Raw genomic sequence first — 18,787 nt, forward strand, 5'->3', positions numbered from 1 at the left:
TATTTTTATAAGGTTATTTTGCTCACTGAATGCTGATCAAGTGTTTTAAGTCTGGACTTTATTAACTGGGTGCTTGTAATTGCAGCACAAGCACTCTTTACAATCTAAACTAGAGGTGTGTTTACAATGTTGATTGTTCCAAAATACATCTCCTAGTGTGCTGCTTTGGGTCAGGTGGCCCCTTTTAAGCTGTACACAATGATACATTATCTGGTTGACATACTATGTGATTTGTGTATTTTATAAACGAAACTAAGACCACTAGAACTCACCACCCCAGAAACTCCCAATCCCACCTTTGGGGGCATTCCTGTGGACATGAGTACACAGAGGAAAGAATGAATAAAAAAGTATTTGCCTTCAAGAGGAAGCTAGACCTTTGCAAAAGCACAGTTGGAGCTGGGCAAGCCACCTAGCAACATTAAGGTCCAGCTTTGATGGATACTTCCCTGAAGTAAATGCTGGCATTAATGACTGGGTGATGCAGACTTTTCTGGCAGAGGAGGAGGTGCATCATCCATTTGATGCCCAGGAAGAGCTGATTGAGGTTCAGTCGGACACTACTCTGCAATCTGAATTTAAGAACATTGCAGTGGGTGAATTTTGACTGAAGGTAATCCTGGAGTATCCTACATTGGCATGGTCTGCTAAACAGTCGCTCTTACCCTTTGGGTCTTACTACTTGTGCGAAATAGGCTTTTCAGCATTGGCTTTTTTACTGACTCCTTCATTTTTTGAATAAGGGGTGTTTCAAATGAATGTTGAAAACCCAGAAAGTGGGAGTTTTTGAAACATGGAGACAACCATGGCTACAACATTTAGACGCAAGTGCTTACATAAATCCCAAACATCACCTGGGTGCAGGGTAAGCCTGGGTAACTGCTTTTTAACATTGTACGCTACTTTACCAGAATTTCTGGTAAACTACATTGTTAAAAGCAGTTAACACTCTACCCCCCCCAAGTCTGAAACCACACTTGATTGCATAATACTTCAGCCAGGATTGCATTATACTTCAGCCAGCATTGCGTTATACTTCAGCAGCACATCTGATGTGTCCACTGAAAGGTTTAAGATTAAGCTACATCCCTAACTCTATCTGGTTACCCAGAGGTAACATTTTAGCAAATTTCACTTGTGGCTGGCCAATCTACAGCAGCACTATTGTAAGTTTGAATTGTTGATGTTTTACTGAACTATGGCACCACACACGTCTTGCTTGGTAGTTTTTAATCAGGAAACGTCTTTACTTCTCATTTCCCTTGAATTGGGAATTCTTTTTTTTTTTGGTGGTGGTACTCCACCTTGCAGCTGTACCTTCTGTTTAGCAAGCATTTCATTCTCCCATCCTAGTTGTGTTGCTGGATGATTATAGAGCGATGGAGTAGGGGCAGTGATGTCTTGCAGTGATGCAACTCGAAGGCTTAAATCTCCTTCTTTCTTGACTTTAGTATATGCAGTGCATGATAGCCAATGTTTCCACTGTTCTGCGCGCGCCAACACCCGCACCTCCGCGCACCGTTGCACCAAGTTGGCGACTACATGCAAATTTGCGGTCATATAACTGCCGGTGATGTCACTTCCTGTATTTGGGCCCCCCTGGGAAATTCATAAATCGGCTCCCCTGGTGGAAGGTAGGAATTTCAGGTAGCTGTGCCCGATGTGAGATTGGGATTTCAGTGGAGGAGTGGACTCACTTGGCACGGTCTTTCTGTGAGGTGGGTGGGGGTACGTTTTGGGTTTGCTATGCGTCTTTTGAGCTGCAGGAGATCGTGTTGCATTTACGCGAGGTGGTGGGGATTCTGGTCGTGTGTTCTGTTCCGGCTAGTACCGATTTGGGCTTTTTGGTGTCTGAACTTTAAGGGTGTTGGTGTGGTTGGGGTCCGTAGGTTGGGTGCTAGGGATGGGGTAGTGGTTTCGACTGCCGTTTCGCTGCCATTTCAGTCTGTGGTAGTGCCTTGGTTTTTGTGGATTGGCTATTAGACGTTTCAGGTGGTGAAATATGTGCCCCCTTCTTTGTGTTGTTTTCGGTGTCAGAGATTTGGTTGTCATGTGGCCGGTGTTTGTAGAGGTGAGCAGTGTTCTGTGAAGTGTGGTGGTGGCCACAATGTCAGGATGTGTTTTAAGTGTGATGGTACCTGTTTGTAGGAACTGTTCCGGGAATCACTGTGTTATGTTTAAGGGGTGTCCTCTGTATGTTCATGAGGTTCAGTCTGAGAGTGTCTCACAATTTGTCTTATGCAGAGGCTTTTGCGCGTGTGCAAGCCGCTGGTGTGGATCGGGTTGAGAAGTTTTGTCTAGCTGGGGATGGGCTCTTGCCCCCTTCGTTTGTTCCTGTTGATGGTGTTGTGCAGTCACTGATGGTGGGTGACTTATTGGTGATGACGAAGGTGATGTTTTTGTTATTCATGATGGAGGTTATTGTTCTTCTCAAAGGCAGATCAAGACTGAGAAAATGATGATTATCGTTGGGGCAGCTGAGAAGTTTTTGGGTATTGTCAGCTTCACTAGGGAGTATTTGAATGAGGTGTTGTTATGGGTATTGTGTGAGGTGTAGTGGCTGTATTTTGGTGTGGGTCTCCTAGTAGTGGATGTTTGTTGTCGTGGTTGGTCTGTAGTCCACATTTGTGGGAAGTTTGGCGAGCATCATCTATTTAGATGGAAATCGCTGGTTTCTGGGAGCGACCCCCAACTAGAAGAAGACAACATAGAATGTCTATGTGCTTAGGAAGAGAGTCATGGGGGAAGGAGGACTCCATGTCATGCACAGGCATATACTTATTTTTTTTATTGTGGCGCTTGTACATCTCTGAAGTTTTTCGAAGCGCCAGATATGTTTAGGTGCCGGTGGGTTTCTTTTTCCAATTTTGATTTTGGTTGCAGCAACAGCGGGTCTTTGTGTGTCTTCTTGGTAAGTATTATCCCTATCCCGGCACCCCAACCCCAAGTGTTTCATGGCCGTGCCTTGCACGCAGAGGGAATTTAAAGGCAGGTGTTTTTAGCAAATTCACCTGCCAGCAAGTCGGATTTATTGTTTGTGTAAGCGTACTTGCTCGTTTTCCACTTCCAAATGGCAGTGGCTTTTTGATGTATTCACAGACATTCCATATTGTGAGGCCCTGCTAGTGTTCGTGCTCATGTCACATGTCTGTGACTATGTGACCGAGGTAATAAAAAGGATAAGCGCTTTCCCGTTCATCAGTTAGCACTACCAGACTGATGCCTCACATGTGGTTCTTGCAGCGCTGTCCTGGCACTAAGTTTGCAGCTGGGGGGCCTGCCCTGCAAGGGCCTCTACTATGACCGTGCACCCCACTGGGCAATACTGCCCCTCCTGTACCAGGGTACTGGTGAAGAGTTCCTTGGCAGGGGCTCTGTTAACCTTGGTTCAGGAGGGACAGTGTTGCCCAGCAGTGGCACTGTCATAGTAGAGGGCGTTGTTGCTTTCTGCTGGTGCTTCTAGTGTCTTCTTGCCTGGTAAGGGATGCCACTTCTCGGCTCACCCCCTGTGGACCCACGAAGGCGAACTTTGGGGGAGAGGAGGCGAGCAGGGGGGCTGGATCACTGCAATGCTGGTCCCCCTGCGCCTTCTCTGCTCCCCCACCTTGGGGGCCACATGGGAGAGGAGGCGAGCGGAATGGCATTGCGCCTTGTCAGTGTTCTATCTGGCTCCCCCACGGCAGATAGCTAGGCTCCTGCCGATGGATAGTGCCTGGCTCATACTGCTCTTTAGCAAAGGCCTTCCTGCTAAGGTGTAAGATTTACTTGTTGTTCCCCCAGTAGAGATAACATTGGATATGGGTATTGTCGCTGCATAGCCTCCTATTTACGGTCCCTATCATTTCCTGTACATGTTGCTATCTGCAAGCTGGGGCTGTCTAAGGTGGATATTTACATTTAAGAAACTGAAACAGGTGATTTGTTTAAAGGACATACGCAGAATTAATCTGCAGCATTTTAGCTACAAGAGCTCTGCAGTTAAGAATGTATTGCCTCTCCAGAACACCCGCGAGCAGATGGAACTAGTTGAAGCCGCAATGGGTCCAAATCTTGGAGGAAGTTACCAAGCACCAAGCGACGCTTCACTTCAAGCAATATATATATTTTTTTGGGGGAGTAGGGTACATCTGACGTCCCTACGCAGAGGCATTCCCTTTTTTCACTCATACAGATTAGTCCTGCACAATGCCCACCAATCTTTTACAGTATCTCTTACCTTTAGAGTGACTCTAGATGGTCTACGTGATTTCTCTTATGTTGTTGGTCATTTGTGGAGCGGCTTTTAACATTGGTATGATCTCAAAGCGCTATGGGTTGAACGCCCTCGGGGACCTTAGTCCAGGTCAGATTATGTTTGCCGCTAGACTGAGTTGTGGGTAGCTGCATGGGGAGGTAGGGAAAGTGCTGAGGAGCGCAAGAATAAGCAAAAATGAAACCAAGGGGACGGATGGGATCGTGCTTAAGGGGAGTCACCGCAGTGTACAGCTCAGGTAAAACATCTGTTGTATTGACAGTCACATTTTGAAGTTTTATCTTGCCTTTTTCAAACCTGCAGTCAAGAAACCGTATATTAAGACACAGAAAACATTTGATGAAATAATTAAAACCGAATGTGATGCAGAGGGACTAATTCAGGCGTTAAAAAGAAAGGCAGAGGAAAAGCAGCTGCTGGTGTAATCTGGTAAGCGCTGAAAAACATGAGTGTTGAGTGAACTACAAGAAGAAGATGCAGTGAAAAAACAAAAAAAACACAGATAATTATATTGTAAAAGCTGATGGGTGGAAATAGACTATTCCCAAACTTAGAAATGGCTAGTCAACAGTCACAAAAGCTGGAAAATCAAGTCTTTTGGCAGGGATGGCTAGTGTTTTTCCTTTCTCCTACATTCCTGCCTCAGAACCCGCCTCTGTTACTTCACCTGGACAATTGAAAGACACATCAGTAAACCAGCAGATGCCTGTGTAATGTTGCAGTTCCCAAAGATGTAGCTGCGCAACAACTACAAAATATTAGACTATCAAGTAACGGTCAATTGTCTGCTACAAAAGTTTATTTTTGGACCGATCTGATTATCACCACATCTTCAACATTATGTCCTTGTTACAGTATGAATGTCATGCCTGTCTAGACAATGAAGTGACACCTACATGTTCCCCCACTCCTGCTCAATCATTCAGATTATGGTCGAAAAAAACAATGGACCATCCCCATAACCGAGTTTGGTTGCTATGTTAGCCCCTGCTAGTAATCAACAACGTAATTGTAGCGCACATGCTGCTGTGTGAAACTGAAGATGCACGTGCTCTTGTATGTAGAACTATACAGTTGATCTGGTGAATTTGTAGGTTGGTGCCAACTTGTAAATGGTACATGTTTTTATGCTAGTGGGTATTGTCGATTTCTGGTGGGGTCAGCGAGTGTTTTCTTGTGTGGTGAATGGCTGAACTGATTGTTAGCTCCTCATATTGATATTGGGTGAAGTGACTGTCAGCAGTCTGTCATGCAGGACAACCTTTAATGATTCTCTTTAGGTCCCTGAAAATGAGCATTTTACTGCAGTGATTTGCATTTGTTATGATGATGCCATGTTAGAGGTGAGAACTGAATGAGGCAGTTTTCGGGTTGGTCCGTGACCTTGTGGGGTGCATTTGTAGTTTGTATACTAAATCGCCGAACTTAGCTCACAACATTTGAGTGCTCTAGCATAGAAGGCAAAGATGGAAAGTGACAACTGCAAATTCCCTTGAGGTTTTCCAATACACTATTCATAAGTCTAACCATACTTGCCCTGTAGTAATACTACACACAAAGGGATACATCCTCAGGTAATCAAAACCCCTTTCCTAAATATTTTGGAAGCATCATGAAATGCTCCTCCTGAAGTTGTCTGCAATAATCATTCACAATTCCAAACCCACCCTAAAGTTGTCATGGGACCATCCTGTAGTAATCCCCCCACCCATCCTGAAGTTGTCATGGGACCATCCTGTAGTAATCCCCCCCCACCCATCCTGAAGTTTTCATGGGGGCCATCCTGGAGTAATCCCCCCCCCCCATCCTTCCTGAAGTTCTCATGAGGGTCATCCTGGAGTAACCCCCCCCACCCATCATGGAGTTGCCATGGGGTCAGGGGGTCATCCTGGAGTATTACAAGAACATCACTGGAAGTAATCAGAACTCATCATGGAGTAGTTTGTCACCTCCTTTAAATATTATTCAGCACATACTTCAGGATGGTTTTGAATGATCTCTCAGCACTAACGATGGGTGACTCTAGGATGGAGTAACCAGATGACTCCAGAATGATTTGAGAAAGATCTTCCCTTTTGACTTTGGTGTGCATATACAATGGCTCCCTGTCAAAGCTTTGGTAAGAGGTATAATTTTAAACTTCACTTAGATCAAACATATACGGTAAAGCGAGGGTCCTACTCCAAAAGGCTTTTTTCACATCTGTGGATGATTCTTTTAGGACAATGGAATTGCTAAATATTGTTTCAATTTCACTGTAAGTTGCAGAGAAAAACTCCATGTCACCTGAGCCACAACTGTCAAGCACCGTCTCTTCATGTGACATTAACACCCAATCCGGCGGGCCGGAATCGGATGTTAGGGGTGCTAAAAAAAAGAAGGGCTTTCATTACTACAATGGGACGCACGCAGTTTCCTGTTGTAGGAAGGAAAAACTTTTACCAACATGGCGGGGGGAGGTGGCCGTCAGGCGACTTGGAACGCTGGCTTACACCGGCGGTTCAGGTCTGCGTTCCTAGCCACCTGATTAGCTGGTCCCCTCCCTACCAGGTGCTAATGAAGAATAATGCATGTTGGTACATGTTGTCTGGTAGCACTTGAACTGATCTAATTAAAGTACCAGAGGACAATGCTTTTTTAATAAGAAGTCACACATGCCCATGTCATCTGAAAGTACAGTTCAGCAGAACAATTGGGAGGCTAATTAATGGACCTCTATTAGTAAGCTCTTCTTTAGAATGAGCACATGAAATCGGGCATACCCAACACAAACCCTTGACACATCACTTATGGTTAAACTTAACGCACCTGAACGTATGTTTCAGTTGTCCCGCGAAGCCATAAAAAACATTAAGCGGTTTGCTTTAATGAGCAACGGAGGTGAAAAGTAGCGGTGAGTTCCCATCTGAGAAACGGACCATAGCAACGCTCCGGCCTACTCTTCTTCGCGTGACTTTGAGTACTTTGCGTGCCCTACCATTGACGCTGCGTCCAACGTCTTCTTGTTCTACAGCTTGGGTGGGAAGGTCCGTATTGTCAATTGATGACTAGAAGTGCTCTAAAAACTCTGTAACAAGAAGGCAGCGCAGCTTGAGCAGAAACATGCATGTTCTTTGGTGGCTGAGCATTATATTGGAATTTTGTACTCATGGAAGCCTGAGCCTCGTGCTAGACACCAGATGGGGAGCTGACAAAAAAATATATTTCAACATCATCTTCACTGTGACAGGAATGGAGGGCCAAGATTGGAACGGTGGCGTTAAACTGGTCAGAGGGGGCTAATAAAGCAGGCTAATTTAGTGGTCAAATTCAAAGGGAAATCTGTTGATGGATGAAGAGTGTGTGTAGGTTAACAAATAGGTGCGAAGGATGGGTCTGCATTCATGCCAACATTCTGAAGCAGTTGGGAGGGAGATTTCCTCTGAGAAATGGGGAGAACTTAATTTCCTCAGAGGAATGCATTGAGGTTAGGCGGAAGAAACTGAAACATAGCAATATTGTCCATTGAAAAATTGGGAGTCTCCTGCCTAATTCAGGAGGGTTGGCATGTAAGGGTCAGTTTGGATTGGGACATCTGGGTGTGGATTTGTAGGGATGGAGAGATGGATTTTGTGTGTCTCCAGGACGTAATGCATACATGCCAACATTTTGCCGCAGCTCGGAGGGAGATTTTGTAACAAAAATCGGGAGAATAAAATTTTAGGAGGGAGAAAACAAAAAGTGCATTTTGATGAAACAATTGGGAGTCTCCCACCCAAATCGGGAGGGTCAGCGTGTATGGCAATATGGGCATCTTTCTGTCAGTCTGGATGGAGGAATGGGGACATCTGTGTGTGGGTCTGGGGGGAACAATGAGGGTATTTGGTTGTGGGTCTGGAGGGAGGGATGGGCCTCGACAGATGGGTCATCTTGGTGTGGGTCTGGAGGTGTGTGGGTACATCTTGGTGTGGAGCTGAGGGGTGGGATGTGGACATGTGTGTGGGTCTATAGGTAGAGATGGGGCATCTGGGTTCGGAGGGGGCATCTGGGTGTGGGTCTGGAGGAGGGATGGGAGGATCTTGGTGGGTCTGGAGTGAGGATCTCTGTGTGGGTCTGAAGGGAGAGATGGGGCGTCTGGGTGGAGGGAAAGAGGCATCTGGGTGTGGGTCTGGAAGGAAGTAAGGATGGGGTATCTGGATGTAGGGCCAGGAGGGAAGTGGGCATCTTGGTGTGGCTCTGGAGGGAAGGGGGTATCTGGGTGTAGGTCTGGATGGTGGCATTGAGGATTGTGTGTCTGGGTGGGCAGATGGGGCATGTAATGTATACATGTGGGTCCGGAGGGAGGGATGGGGCATATGATTCTGGATCGAGGGCTTGTGCACGTGGGTGTGTGTCTGGAGGGAAGGTTGGGGGCATCTGGAAGTGAATGGAGAGATGGGGCATGTAGGTCTGGAGGCAGGGATGGGGGGCATCTGTGTGAATAGAGGGAAAGGGGTGTGTGGGTTTGGGGTATCTGGCCGAGTGGTTCATGCAGGCATATAGGTCTGCGTGTGAATGGAGGTATAAGGAGATATGTGAGGGAGTGAAGGGATGGGGCATGTAGGTTTGTGCATATGGGTCTGGAAGAAGGAAGTATGGGGGCTGTAGGTCTGGGCAGGGATGTTTGACTCACCCTCACCCCCTCTTCCCCCCTGGGTGGGTGTGAGAAATGTGAAGGTGTCTCACCCGCTGGTCCCCAGTGATCTGTCATCTAGGTGGCCAGGACACGGCCATCGCTATTGGATCCAGTTCCTGAGGGTAGACCAGTGCAGGAGGGTCACCTGGATGGGGGGTCTTTGGGGAGTGTAAGTGGGACCCCGAAGGTTGAGACTCGGTGTCCCCTTCCTTATGTCACCTTTTCCCCATCCTGCCCAGTAGGATACTTAGAAACTCTACCCTCCTCCCCATTTTGGACACGAACACTTTCACACCGTGAACAACAACAGACTTATACCAGAGCCGTTTACCTGACATGTCCCAACACAAGGGTCAGGCTGAGTTGGGCAATTGCCGACAACTACACACACCTGACTGCCCTTTCCCTTCCCCACTGGGATAAAAGGCAGAGCACAGGAGATCATTTTGAGCAAGGCTGAGCACACAAGGAAGCAGCTACTCTGGGACGGCAGTTCAAAAACTGTGGAGAAAGGCGGCGAGACCTGAAAGGACATCAAGGGGGGAGTTGCCCTTTTCAACCCAGACCTACAAAGCCTGTGACAAAAGAAACATTAGACCAATAATCACAGCTGGCAAATGGTCTGACAGATGTCAACGGTACATGAAACCCTTCCGCAATTGTAGCCAGGGTGGGGCGATGCAGTTGCCATTGTGGTACCTTCCTTGACCCCAGCGGCAAAAGAAACGCCAACGAGCAGCACAGCGTCGGAAGTACCTGATAGTGGGCTGGACTGTTAGACTCAAGGTTGTAGTGGCAACATTAAGAAGATGAGACAGAGGTCTTTTGTAAATGAACTCGGTACCAGAGGTAGAGTTGTCTGGCGCCACTTGGGCGCTTGTTCGGAGGTCTGACAGATACCCCTCACCTGAATGAAGAGACTGTTGAACAAAAAGGTTAAAGAAACTACAAGTACCAAGAGGCCTTAGGGAAGGCCAACGTTAGGTGTCAAGGTGGTCATACACGGGTCAAGCAAAACCCTGTGTACAATTGAAAGTCCTTGACATGTTGCAGACGTTTTGACAATAATAGAATTGTGAACCCGACTGAGGGAATAGTGAAATTGCCGCTTGCATCTGTCTGAGGGGAACACTGTGTGAGCTTTGATATCATGAAGCACGCACTTGCCATAGAATAACCGAGTGAGACGCGATTGCCCTTCAGAAGTCTCTGTTTAAATTGGCAAGTGCTTTGAGGGGCTAACGCTGAAAAGGATGGGAGTGTGGCTGAGGGGGAATCCTAGGATGAAGAGTAATCACCCGAAGTGAAGGTTATCAGAAGGAACTTGTTTTTATGGAATATCGGGCCCCTCTAAAGCAAGAGACTTTGCTCGAGAAGAGACTTGGGCCAAGAAGGCCCTTATATAGAGAAAAGGAACTGTAAGCTTGCGCCGGAGAAGCCCAGGACTGTACTTGTTAGGCTCACCTGGTCTGTGCAGGGACGTTGGGGCATGGTTGCAGCCGTCCCTGAAACTGGCTCCCCTTGGTCAGGCTTCTTCCCCTGCTAGTGTGTTGTGGACTGTGCTGGTTGTTGGCACTGCCCCTGTTTAATTATGATGGCGAGCTCTCCGTCCTGCTTCTAAGTGCAGGGGCGCTTTACATAGACCAAGTTTCTTCACTGGTCCATCATGTGCGTAGCAGCCCAGACCGGCTGTGGCTGAACCACTCCAAAGGTAAGTATCCTTTTAATAATGATTATTGTCCGTATCTTTTTGTAATGTCTTTCCTTTTCCCCAATAGGTGATATGAGGCCCAGCAGTAGTTGCGGTGCAAGAAGCGAGCCCCAATGGAAGAAAAGGGAGTTCACAATGTCCTAATAGGTGGTAAGTTTGGTTTTAAGGTCAAGCGCGAGGGTTGATCTAAGCGTGACCTTAGGGTAATGTCTTTAGCGAGTTTCTAAGCTTGTTTTGTCTTTTTCTCTTGCAGGGATTGTCTGGCGATGTCCGACTGGAATGCTGTTATACGAAGATCTGCCGGCGGGTAAAGGATGCCTGGATCCGTGATGATGCTGGCCAAAAGTGGACTCCCAAGTAACTGTTGTGGCTGGGAGCCGGAATCGGGTAAGGATGTGCTCCGACTGCGGTTTCTGCTGGAATCAGCTAAGGATGCGCTTCAGGCGGCAGTGAGCATTAACGCGAAGCACTTGCATGCGGACGGACGGGCAGGCTTAAATAGCCTGGTCCCGGCCACGCCCATTTGTTCTGACTCGTGGCTCCACCATCCCACTCCTAGAGGATGCTGCACGTGCAGCACAATTCACTCCTATAGCCACACCCGACCTGGAGGCACGTGGAGGCCCTGCAGTGGAAAAACGGCACTTGCACCAGAATAAACGTGTGCAGAGCACACTTATTCATGAGCCTGGCACCAAAGGCCATTTTATTTAGTGGAGCTTGTGGTTCTTGTCCAGTGGCCATGACAGCACCTCCCCCCCTCAAGGCCCCTCTTACAGGTGCTCTTCCTCCTGGTCCTGGCTTGGAGGGGTTGTTGCGATGGAATTGTCTGATTAGTCGTGGAGCATGGACGAATTCACTAGGTTCCCATGTACGGTCTTGAGGTCCATAACCTTTCCAGTCTATCAGGTAATACAGTTTAGATCGTACTATCTTGGAATCCAGAATAATCTTGACCTCGTATTCCGGTTCTCCTTCTATGATGTCGGGCTCGGGTGGTGCCTCAATCCGAGTACCTGGTTTCATTGGTTTCAAGAGAGAAACATGAAACACTGGATGGATCTGGATATTAGATGGTAAATCCAATTTAATGGCAGCAGGGTTAATTATGGCTTTGATGGGATAAGGTCCCAGGTACCTGGGACGGAAGGCTCGTGGTCCTTTCAAGGGTATGTTCTTGGATGCCAATCAAACTTTATCCCTGACCTGATAATGTGGAGCCTCTTTTCGGTGTCGATCTGCAAATTCTTTCTGTTGTTCTTTGGCTCTGGTCAGATTTTCAGCTGCTTCTTTAAGGGTTTGAGTGGTAGTTTTTTGCAAGGTTGTAACTGCTGGCATTTCAACTTCAAGTGAATCAAAAGTGGATGTTCGAGGATGTCGACCATGCATTGTGTAGAATGGGGTCTGTCCGGTGCTAGCGTGGATGGAATTATTATAGGCGAATTTGGTCAACCAAAGGATGTTTTTACAGGACTCCTCAGTTTGTTGTAATATACACCTCAGGTATTGCTCCAACGTCTGATTGGTCCGTTCGGTTTCACCATCGGTTTGGGGATGATGACTCGTAGATAACCGGAGATCAATTTTGGCTCTTTTGCAGCACCTCCTCCAGAGTGCTGAGACAAATTGTATTTCGCGATCTGAGATCAATACCGATGGGAAACCGTGTAAGTTGACAATTTGCTCCAAAAACACAGTGGCAAGGGCAGAAGCAGTGGGAAGCCACTTCAATGGAATAAAATGGGCCAGCTTGGAGAATAAGTCTACAATTACCAGGCTCGTGTTCAATCCGTTGCAGGGAGCAAGATCAGTGATAAAGGCTATAGACGCGTATGCCATGGCGCTGGTGGTACAGTCAAGGGACGTAGTAACCCTGCTGGACTTAACTTCTGAGATTTGTGTTGTGCGCAGACACCACAGGTCGCAATGAATTGGGCAATGTCTTTTCTCCAGGTTGGCCACCAATAGCCCTTTTTGTATTTAGCTCGAGTCTTGGCAATCCCTGGGTGTCCTTCCACTAATGATTCATGGTAGTTTGCTATTATCTGGTCTTGTAATTTATTGTCCTGAATATATAGTCTCCCTTGAAAATAGATTACATCATTTTTGATGGTGTATTGGTCTCCTCTAGCTAGCCAATCCTGTTGTGCTGTTTGGTTCATCCGAGATTGGAGATCGGTTTTCAAGTCTTCCAAACAGGCGGTTGCGTCGATTTGGTTTTGGATCCGTTCTTCGGGAATGATGGCCACAGGCTCAGATGTGGTGAAAACTTCTTTGTCCTCACCCATGTGTGACAGAGCGTCTGCTTTCCCATTCTGTACTCCTGGTGTGTAAGTAATGACAAAATTGTATTCTGCAAAGAAGAGAGCCCAGCAAAGCTGGTGTGAGGATTGGGACTTGGCAGTCTTCAAGTATTGTAGATTACGGTGATCTATGATAACTGTGACCGTTTGTCTTGCTGCCAGAAGATAGTGTCTCCATGTTTTGAAGGCTCCCTTAATCACTAGCAGTTCCTTGTCAGTGATTGCATAGTTCAATTCTGGTGCAGAAAACTTACGGGACCAAAATGCTATGGGATGTAATTGCCCCGTGTCGGGGTCCTTTTGCGATAATACCGCTCCCATGGCTAAATTGGAGGCATCTGTTTCGACTACATATGGCAGGTCTGGTCGAGGGTGTTGAACTGCTGCTGTGGTGAAAGCAAGTTTCAGCTCCTGGAAGGTGTTCTCCGCTTCGGGAGACCAGAAGATTTTCTTATTTTTTCTCAGTAAGGAGGTAATTGGATGGACTATTTGTGAAAACCTTGGAATAAACCGATGATAAAAATTGGCAAATCCGAGCACACTCTGTACTCCTTTTTGTGGATGTTGGTGATGGCCATTGAAGGATAGCATTCACCTTGCGTGTGTCCATGTGTACCCCTCGTGGTGTGAGCATGAAGCCCAAAAATTCAACTTCCGTACCATGGAAGAAACACTTTTCTAATTTGGTAAACAGCCGATGCTGTCAGAGCTTTTCCAAAACTGCTCTTAAATGGCCGACGTGGTCCTCCTTGGAAGCCGAGTAAATAAGAATGTCATCTATGTAGACGAGTGTGGAAACGTCCAATAATTCATGACGCACATAATTCATAAAGAATTGAAATGCCGCTGGGTCATTACATAATCCAAAAGCCATGACCTGATACTTGAAAAGCCCATATTTGGTTCGGAATGCCGTCTTTCACTCGTCTCCCTTTTTAATTCTTACAAGGTGATAGGCTCCTCGAAGGTCCAGTTTTGTGTAAATTTGAGCATTCTTCATCTGATCTAGAAGCCCCGGGATGTGTGGCAGAGGGTATCCGTTATTTACTGTGATTTGGTTAAGCGCTGTATAATCTATACAAGTTCTTAAGTCGCCCTCTTTCTTTGGTATGAAAAAGTGAGCTGAGGAGGCAGGGGACTTAAACGGGCAGATGAAGCCATTAGCTAGGTACTGATCCAGGTAAGATTTTAGATGCTGGTTTTCTTGCTCCGATAGAGCGTAAATTCGACTGCAGGGAATTTGTGCTCCGGACACCAGATCGATCTGGCAGTCGTAAGGTCTGTGTGGAGGCAGGGTGTTCTCTTGCTCCTTCTGGAACACATCCTGGTAATCCAGATATTCAGGGGGTAGGGAACCAGAGAGCCCCAGGATAGATTTTGCCTTGAGTTCCCAGCTCTTCACATTTTTGTGGTAGCACAGGTTAGCACATTCTTGAGCGAAGGTCAGCACTTATTTTCGCCAGTCGATCCTAGGGTTTCCAGCCAAGGCATTCCTAAAATCATCTGCAACTGGGGAACTTCAATGGGATCGAAAAAGATGTCTTCCCGATGACCATCCTGACACATCAGCATGACTTTTTTTGGTATGTTGCGTCCGGATGACAACTGAGAACCATCCACTGCTGCGACATTTTCTGATTTTCGCTTTTGCTGGAGAGGAAGGCCTATTCGTGCAGCCAGATCTTGATCAATATAATTTCCCACCGCTCCGCTATCAATCTATTCCTCCAAGGCATGTACCTTTGATGGTTGTTGGTGGTTGACTGAAAGTACCGGGATGACCAGATGTGAGGTCTGTACAGATTCCTTCTTTTCGGTCGACAAGTGGACCCCTATGCTTGTCGGGTGTTGGAATTTTCCGGATTTGTTCCTTTTCATCATTGCCATTGTTCGTTGCATCAACTACTTTCTTGGGTGGTTTTACCGGGCATCCCCGGAGGAAATCTCCTGCTGTTGTGGTCTTCTTGGAGATAACACTCTGTAATCCCCCGATCTGCATTGGTTCGGTTTGTTTGTGGGTTTTGGTTTGGTTGTCCCGGGGTCGCATATAGACCGACCTCCTTCAGTTCTTGTGCGATCCATTTTTCGATTCTGCAACCTATGGTCAAGCTGCACAGTCAGGTTGATGTATTCCGCACAACCCTCAGAAGGATTGACCACTTGGGCTATAACATCCTTTAGTTCCCCACGCAATCCCCGACAAAAGTGTGGTCCTCTTCTCTTCTGGCCAGTTTGTCTGTGCTACGAGACGATTAAAAGTAGCGGTATAGGTCAGCAGATCGTGGTTCCCTACCTCAGTGACAATAGTTCATTGTCCAGGGCTTGTCCTTGAGTGTGCCTAGCAAACAATTTTTCCATCTCCCGCTGGAATTCCTCAAAGATTCGGAGTAGAGGGTCATCCTGGTTTACTAATGGTATCGATCACTCGATGCGCTGCCTCCTAAATATGAAAGAACAAAGGCGACTCTTGCGCCATCGTTGGGGGGGAAAAACCCCAGGCCGGCACAGAAAGTGGAGGCGACATTGGTTCATGAATATAGCGTACTTATTGGGATCGCCGGTAAATCGTTCAGGCGGGGCCAGTGGCACTGCACCTGGAAGCACCACTTGAACTGGTGGTGATGGCTGCGGCATAGCACGATGGGCAAGCCCAGGTAATGGAACCTGACATGTGTGGGTCTGAACCATTTGTCTTGCCAAGTCGTCAGTTCGTTCTTGAGCTACAATAAGGTTAAGGCATTGGTTTCTTGTCTGGAGGCTTGAACTTCTGCCCGTCGTTCCACCAGTAGTTGGGTCAACTGGTCTGTTTCTGAGGTTTCCATAACGCCCAGGCAGAGATTCGGAGAGGCTTCACATTCTGTTACGCTCACCTGGCCTCTGCGGGGACATTGGGGTACGGTTACAGCCCTCCCTGGAACTGGCTCCCCTTGGTCAGGCTTCTTCCCCTGCTTGTGTGTTGTGGACTGCGCTGGTTGTTGGCACTGCCCCTGATTAATTATGATGGCGAGCTCTCCGTCCTGCTTCTCACTGCAGGGGTGCTTTAGATAGACCGAGTCTCTTCACTGGTCCATGTGCGTGGCAGCCTAGACCGGCTGTGGCTGAACCACTCCAAAGGTATCCTTTCAATAATGATTCTATGACAAGACTGGAGGCGAGCATTATGCTTCAACTTCTTTATTTACTGCTAACCACAGCTTTTTAAATCTTGTATTTTTTTTGTTTTAAAACAGTTCAAACTTGTGCAAAAATAACAAAGAAAAAACATCATAGAGTCAAAACTCGGGCATACTACAGCCCCCATGAGGCACTGCTGCTTGGTAGTCCTCAGCCTCCATCTCATTGTCCAATCCGGGGCTCCCTATCCCCTATAAGTCTGTTTCACTGGGTCCCTTTTGCTGCAGCCACAGATAAGTGCTCTCATAACTTGTCATTGTATACTCTTATTGTATTTGAGATGTGTAAAACATCATGAAATTATGTCAATATGATTTTTGTGCCCAGCGTACAGTATTTAAGAGAACATATCGCTCTAATTAACATTGTGCAGTGAGCGCATGTCTGGATTCCGGCGCTGTAACAAACGCACACTTTTCCTCAATAATTGACATTGCGGCTGACAGCCGAGCCCGCGAGTGATCTCACTTGCGTGGGGGCTCGGCCAGTCAGTCGCAGTGAGGACAATCCGTTTCCCTCAGCTCTGAGGAGATCTGCCGGGTACGCGGTCTCGTAACAAGCGCAACTCCCCTCAAAGACACGAGCGAGAGCACGCCCATTCGCAGCATTGCTTTTCATCACAAATGAACGGTCGGAGGTTAGAAACCCTCTCTCCCGCTCCAGAATCTGCAAATAAAGCTATTTTCATAGCGATTCGCTAGACAAATCCGAGGCAATTTCACACATATAAAATAAATAAATATAATTGCAAATCGATCAGGAGAGGTCCTTTAGCCTAAAAAGCAAGCACCTGACCCTCAGTGAGGCAAGCGCCTGCAACACTTTCCATGGCCTACAACATGGAAGAAGAGGCTTGGAGTGAAGAGAGCGAGAGGGGGCTAGAACCAAAAGAAGAATATTTAGGAGATGAGATGGACCTCTCCTACAGTTTCAAAAAAGTGCTAGAAGACTCTCTAATACAAGCTGTAACGCTAGGAGTCAAGCCTCTGCAAGACAGGTTATTAATCCTGGAAGAAATGTTGGGCAAGAAGGCTGGCACACTCGACGACCCAGGTGAGGGGACCTCCACACAAGAGCCTCTGAAACATGATGAAAAGGGAAGAAAAGTGGGCCGGAAGAGGAAACACTCTTCTACTCCCACGGGCACAGATACCGGAAAATGAAAAAGCCACAGGAGGTGGCTGATGCATTCGATAGGCTTAAAAGTGCCTTTCTAACAAAAGTAGCCATGCCCAGCGTCATACCCCCTACCCCAGAGGCGAAAAATATAGGGGAAGCCACATCATCCGCTGAACAATCAGAGCAGGAAGGGGATCCCAAGGATGATGATCAGAGCTTAAGTAAGGAGAGCATGGCCTCGCAGAGAAAGATTCCCGGTGAGCCCAAAGCCATCAGTGTGGAGAGCCCCCTAGACCAAGAAGACATGTGTGACATGTTTGAGCCGGACACTATTAGGCACCCAAGGTCCACAGACTGGACCCCATCTGCAAGCGTAGCTTTGTACGTGTCTCAAAAGATGAGAAAGCCTCTGGAAAAAGATACCAGGTTCCGACTCCGAGCGGAGTGTCCGAGACCGGAGTTCGCAGGGAAGGTAGCCGATATACCCGAGTTCGATGCCAAAATGCTGACCTTGGTCACAAAGGCAGGGAAGGATGCCAGGAAGGGCATGGATCGGGTATGGAAAACATGCAAGGACAAGCTTTTAGACCTAGCAGGCCACATAGCAAAAAATGATGGACCTAGCCGAGAGGGCTAAAGACACCGGGGAACCGGTAGACCCAGTTATTTTGGCAGGATTGGCCCAAAGGGCAGTCTGTATATTGGGCAGTGCCAATTGTGCAATATCTTCTGAGCGACGTTGATCCATGCTGCTAAAAATAGATAGTAAGCTAGGGGACCTAGCTTCCTATGAAGCCGGCGGAGATACACAAGGCCTCCTTTTCGGCATACCTTCGTTAAGGAGATGAATACGTTTCTTGGGACATATACAGCCTTGGAAAAAGCACAAGCCTCCATCAGGAAATTGTTCCCAGGGAGAGTTTTTGCCGGGGCCGGCCGATTTAGTGGCCGATTGGCCGGCCGCTTCAATAACCGAAGATCACAAGGTCCCAGAGCCCAGTATTGGGAATCCCGGCAGCAAGACACGCTCTTCCCCAACAGAGGAAGAGGCTCCCAAGGATGTCTGGGACGGGGATATTATCTACACCAAAGCAGTAGCACAGGATGAGGTTTTGTTGGCGCAGCTGGCGCGATCTGTCGCATGGTTTTGTCTTGGAGTTCCTAGAGTCTCCCAAAGCAAGTTCGCCCTCCCCCCCCCCCCCAGCACATTCTGATTCAGGAACTAGCACAGAAGAACGCGATAGAAAGAGCAACGTTAGACGAGCCATCCTTCCTGAGCAGCATGTTTCTAGTCCATCGCAAGGACAAAGTTCGGCCAGTAATAGATTTGAAGGAGCTGAACAGCTGGCTAGTGTACAGGCATTTCAAGATGGAGGGAATACATCTGTTAGGAGACCTGCTCAGAAAAGGGGATTGGCTAGTGTGGCTAGATTTGAAAGATGCATACCTGACAGTGCGGATAGCACTGCCGCGCTTTCCTAAGATTTCTCTGGAGAGATGAAATATGGCAGTTTAGAAGCCTACCATTCGGGCTTGCTTCAGCACCATGGGTGTTCACCAAGCTCATGAGCCCT

The sequence above is a fragment of the Ambystoma mexicanum genome, chromosome 4p (assembly GCF_040938575.1).
Source record: "Ambystoma mexicanum isolate Mex_15411 chromosome 4p, UKY_AmexF1_1, whole genome shotgun sequence".
NCBI classification, from domain to species: Eukaryota; Metazoa; Chordata; class Amphibia; order Caudata; family Ambystomatidae; genus Ambystoma; species Ambystoma mexicanum.